The sequence below is a fragment of the Rhineura floridana genome, chromosome 5 (genome assembly GCF_030035675.1).
Source record: "Rhineura floridana isolate rRhiFlo1 chromosome 5, rRhiFlo1.hap2, whole genome shotgun sequence".
Classification (NCBI taxonomy): domain Eukaryota; kingdom Metazoa; phylum Chordata; class Lepidosauria; order Squamata; family Rhineuridae; genus Rhineura; species Rhineura floridana.
Genome location: NC_084484.1, coordinates 178,267,152 through 178,273,194, shown reverse-complemented (window position 1 = coordinate 178,273,194; position 6,043 = coordinate 178,267,152).

Here is a 6,043-nt window from a genome sequence, read left to right as displayed (position 1 = left end):
GGTGCTAACCTTTTAAAAATGCAGCCCCTGCCCACATCCTTACAATATTCATGCTGGTGGTAGTATACAGCCACTGTTGTGGCTGTATACTAAAGATGTTTATGGTGTGAGGTTTTCCTGTAAAACTAGATTTCATTGATACAAAAATGTTGCGAAAAAAAATACTACCTTAAAAACAAAAGTGCACTTACTTCTACATGAATAAATATTACAGTCAGGCATTTTGCAGTGTCCTACTTTAAAGGAAAGGAAAGGAGCCACGATAAGAGGCTCCTTCTAGGAGGAAGTGTGGGATATAAATTTAATAAATAAATTGTTACCCTGGGACTGCGCAGTTGCTCTGAATTATCAGTGGATGATATGATTGATCCGAGCGGCACTGTTAATTCCAAAGCTCTTTTCTATCTGCCTCAGTTATTTGATACCCTTCTCCACCTCGGTTGATTCATTTTCTTGACAATGGAGACATACATGTTATTACAGGCATCACCCTGCATTGCCTGCTAAGTCTTGGCTTCCTATCCAAACTGTCATTCTCTGACGTAAAGCATCAGGTGGCTGAAAGAAATCCATGCGTGATGATCATTTGCCTTGCAATCTTCAAGGAAAACGTTTTATTTCCCAGTAATGGGGAAAGGCGCCCCATCAAATGCAATGCAAGCATATAGTACACGAGGCACAGGATCCGAAAGAGGCACTGAGAAGGCAAAGCAGGAAATGAACCAGGGAACATTTTAAAGAGAGCTGTCAGGTCTAGCGCAACGTGGAATAATCTCGGAGTCATGCAGCCAGGACCGTTTTATCCGAGGGCAAGAAGAGAAGCTGACTGAGGAGGAAAGGGTGCCCAGAGCTTGGAAAAGTTACTTGTTTGAACTGCAACTTCCAGCAGCCCCAGCCAACATGGCCACTGGATTGGGCTGATGGGAGTTGTAGTTCAAAAAAAGTAACTTTTCCAAGCTCCAAGGGTGCCCTTAATCTGGTTTCTATAGGTGCTCGCCTCCCTTGAGCCAATGTGAAGGAGGAAATGTAAACCTGGCATTGGATTGGCTTTTGCAGACCAGCAGCCTGGAATAATCCAGCATTCAAGAACAGCGGTGCGATGTTCCTGTCTGTGCCTGTTAAAACAACACAGCTTGCTTCCTGACACAGAGCTGGAGAAGCTGTCTCCTTGCTGCTCCACAAAAGGTTGGAAGCCGGCACCCCATGCTCCTTGAGGGAAGGACTGCAGCTCGGTGGCACAGAATATAAAAATGTAAGTCAAGCTGGGTCAGGCCAAAGGCCCATCCAGTCCAGCATCCTGTTCTCACAGATGCCTATGGGAAGTCCACAAGCAGGACCTGAGTGTGACACAGCACTCTCTCCACTTGTGCTTCCCAGCAACTGTCATGCTTCCTACAACAGTGGAGAGAAAACATGGCCATAATGGCTAGTAGTCACTGATAACCTTATGGTCCATGAATGCACCTTCTTTGCATGCAGAAGATTCCATGTTCTCCTGATATGACTGGGAGTGCCCCCTGTCTGAAACCCCAGATAGCAGCTGCCAGTTAGTGTAGACAATATGGAGCTAGATGGGTCAATGGTCTGCCTTAGAACAAGGCAGCTTCCTATGTGTGAGAGAGTCCATGGTACTGTGTTGACAGAATGATATACAGTTTGATGTTATGGTGCCTCCGTCAGGACAAACAAGTGGCTGAAATCACAGGGCATGCGGTTTACATCACAGAGCATGTGGTTCTCAGGTTCTGGGGCAGAGGGGTGATGATGATGATCAGCATCCTAAAGGTAAAGGTGTCCCCGCACTTATAGTGCGAGTCATTTCTGACTCTTAGGGTGACGTCTTGCGACGGTTACTAGGCAGACTGTATATATGGGGTGGGATTGCCACTTCCTTCCCCAGCCTTACTTTACCCCCCATGCTTTTCAACATCTACATGCAGCCGCTGGGTACGGTCATCAGGAGTTTTGGGGTGCATTATCATCAGTATGCTGATGACACGCAGCTCTATTTCTCCTTTTCATTCTCTTCAGGTGAGGCTGTTAACGTACTAAACCGTTGCCTGACCGCGATAATGGACTGGATGGGGGCTAATAAACTGAAGCTCAATCCAGACAAGACCGAGACGCTGCTGGTGAGTGCCTTCACTGCCCAGATGGAGGATGTTCATCCTGTTCTTGATGGGGTTACACTCCCCTTGAAGGAACAGGTTCATAGCTTGGGAGTTCTTTTCGATCCTTCCTTGTCTCTCGAGGCCCAGGCGGCCTCAGTGGCATGGAACGCTTTCTACCATCTTCGATTGGTAGCCCAGCTACGTCCCTATCTGGACAGTGATGACCTCGCCTCAGTTGTTCACGCTCTGGTAACTTCTAGGTTGGACTACTGCAATGCGCTCTACGTTGGGCTGCCCTTGAAGATAGTTCGGAAACTACAGTTAGTCCAGAATGCAGCGGCCAGACTATTGACGCGGACCAGACGGTCCGCTCATATAACACCTGTTCTGGCCCGTCTGCACTGGCTTCCTATTTGTTTCCGGGCTAAATTCAAAGTGCTGGTTTTGACCTATAAAGCCCTACATGGCATGGGACCGCAATACCTGGTGGAACGCCTCTCCCAATATGAAACTACCCGTACACTGCGCTCGACATCTAAGGCCCTCCTCCGAGTGCCATCACATCGAGAAGCTCGGAGGGCGGTGACTAGATCCAGGGCCTTTTCGGTGGTGGCCCCCGAATTGTGGAATAGTCTCCCCGATGAGGTACGCCTGGTGCCGACGCTGCTATGTTTTCAGTGCCAGGTGAAAACCTTTTTATACTCCCAGGCATTTTAAAAATTTTAAATATTCTATTTAAAAAAATTGTTTTATAGTGTATTTTAAAACAGTATTTCATTACTGGTATATTCTGATGTTGTTTGGTTTTTGTTCTTTGTTTGTTTTGCTTTTTGATTTTCTTATATTTTTTCTATTCATATATTTTCTTGTTTATCCTCTATGTACACCGACCACGGATGGATGGAAGGCTGAGTGGACCTTGACCCCTTTTACCAGAGATTCGACTTCCTCCTTCCGTTGGAATTGAACTCCGGCCGTGAGCAGAGCTTCGGCTGCGTTACCACCGTTTACCACTCTGCGCCACGGAGGGTCTGATCAGCATCCTACCTTTCTTTTATTATGGGCTGCATTCAGACAGCATTTTATTCAGTCATCCCACCATTTCCTTACTTGTTCATTTCAGCATTTTATGTGATCTTTATGTGATCTTTCACACAATGTCAAAGCCACTTCTGGAAATCTAGTGGAATCTAACAGAAGTTTTGTGCTCATTGCCATGTTAACTGTTTCCAGAAATTTTGGAGGCATACCGTCTAGTGAATCATAGGGGAACACCACGCCCACTAGTGTGAATGAAATTTGGCACAAGGGGGCAGCATATTGATCAAAAAGCCACACTTCCATAATGCATCAGGTACTGCAGGGTAAAAGGAACATTAGAAATCAGGACAGAAGGGCTAGCATTATAACCAGGACAACGAATGCAATGAATCCCACGTCTAAATGCAGCCATGGACTGCATGGTAGCATGCCTGAGGTCCCAGGCCGTCTCCCATCTAGGCACTGATCAGAACTAGATCTGATTAGCTTCAACAAGTGGACTGTATCATAGAGGAAGCAAAAGTGGTGCCCTCCAGAGTTGAGTTGGACAGCAACTTCCATTGTTTTAAAAATATGGTGCATGCATAGGGGTGCCTTCAGGGTATTATTATTATTATTAGTAGTAGTAGTATTAGTATTAGTAGTAGTAGTAGTAGTAGTAGCAGCAGCAGCTTTTTTCAAAACTGAAAATTCCAAAGTGACTTACACCATTAAAAAAAGATATAAAAACGAAGACATCCTAAAATACTCAGATCACATACAAACAAAATCCAACTTTTCCCCACCTGACTAATAACTAAAAACAAAGAGAAAATTAAACCCCAAAGGCCTGGGTGAATACTTTGGCAGTGGGGCAAGAGCAACTCCTCTTTGGGTTCTTTTGTTTGTATTCCAGAAGGAAGATAGAGTTTGGGTCCTCCAGCTGGCTAGGCTTGCCTACCTTGACCTGGGCTCTTCTCTGCCTAACTTCCTTCCATTGTAAACTGATATGCTCAGGGAAGCTGACCTGACCCTCCTTCCTTTGTCTTCTTCTTCAACTATTTGAGGAGAAAGGAGACATCTTTGTCTTTGTTTTCTCTCCTGAGCCATGAGGGCAATACCCAAGTCTGGGCATTGCCCTCCAACTTAGTTAGTTAGTTAGAACTAGGTATGTTTTTCCTATCTACTCTGTATTTCTATAAATAAAGTAGTTTTTCTTATTTTACTAAGTCTCAGTGATCTAAATGCAGGGTAAAAGCCTGCTACTTAGGTAAATACACACACTGGCACACACGCAGCTCAGACCGCTGACAATCTCTGCATATTTCCATATGTTTTTTAATAATGTTTTAAACCCTTTTTTAAAGTTGTTTTTTTTTAAAAAAAATGTTTTTAATGCTGTTTTGTTTTAATGTATTTTAAGATCTGTTTTTATGATGTTTTAAAGTGTTTTTAGCATTTTGTTTGCCACCCTGGGCTTGTTTGCCACCCTGGGCTCCTGCTGGGAGGAAGGGCGGGATACAAATTACATAACAACAACAACAAATGTTTTTACTTGGTACCTAAAGACACAGGGTGTGCCTCCCTGGAGACAGCATTCTACCAATGGGGGAGCCACCACTGAGAAGGCCTGTTGTCGTGTTGCCACCCTCTGCACCTCTCTCAGAGGGGGAAAAGAGAAGGGCCTCAGATGACGAACACAGGGTCTTGAGGTATTGGAGTCCTGATCCATATAAGGCTTTATAGGGCAAAACCAGCACTTTGAATTTGGCCTGGAAACTAATTGGTAGTCAGTGCCAGAATTGACCAGACATCCAGGGCCCCACTCAGTAGAATGAGAAGGAGCATTCCCCAAATGCAGCAGGGCTGGTTTACCACATTTTGAAAGAAATGGAGTATTGCATGAAGGGGCAGGAGAGAAACCCAACCGAGTTCACATTTAAAGGCACTTTTTCATACGATGCACAAATCATAACACAGCCATCCTTGGAAATGTTCCAGTTCTGAATTTTTGCAACATAGCTCTCTAGCCAAGCAACGTGTACAAAAATGCATATACTAGGGTAATGTGTATATATTAGTGTATATATTACTAGGGTAAAATGTACATACTGATTTTATTTAACACAATTCATATACTGCTTGATTGTAAAGAAAAAACCTCTAAGGAGTTTTCAAAAAACACTGAAAATATCAATAAGGTAAAAACAAGTAATTAAAACAATTAAAACAGTATTTTTTATTTATTTAACAAAATTTATGTACCACTTGATTGTAAAAAAACTTTTTTGTTTTTGTTAAATAAATATTCATGTATATAGTTTTGCAATCTATAATATTAGTGAAAACAACATTAAAATGCATTATGTTAGGGAACACTGCTTTGCAAAAAGGTGCATATTCAGCAAAATTGCATACAAACAAGTGTATATTAGGATAAATCTACACTAAAATGCTGATGAATTTTCATGAGGACTTTTTTTTTTAAAAAAATGGCAAACTAATGTGCAAATGCGGAGAACTGAGAACTGAGAAACAAAGAGATGCCAAAATGGAAAGATCTGCCCATGCCTAATGCAAGTTACCATTTAAAGAGCCCCCCACCCAGTGGTGGTTGATGCCCATTGAAACTGGTGGGGCGGAAGGCAGGGAGCCCAATAGGAGGCGGAGCCAGAGCCAATGAGTGGCAGAGCCAACTAATGATAGTTTTGCCCACATCCACCTCCTCCCTGATGGATTCTGCAAGGTGCAACACTAAAACGAAGGAGGAAGCTCACAGACAGGGCAATGCCCTGGACTGCAGGCAAGTAAGAAGGCAGGCAGGATGATGGGGCAGTGTCCCATTTGCCCTAACAGACCAGCCTCTACTGCCTCTTCCTCCCTTCGACCATTGGGACCAGAGTCTGAAATAA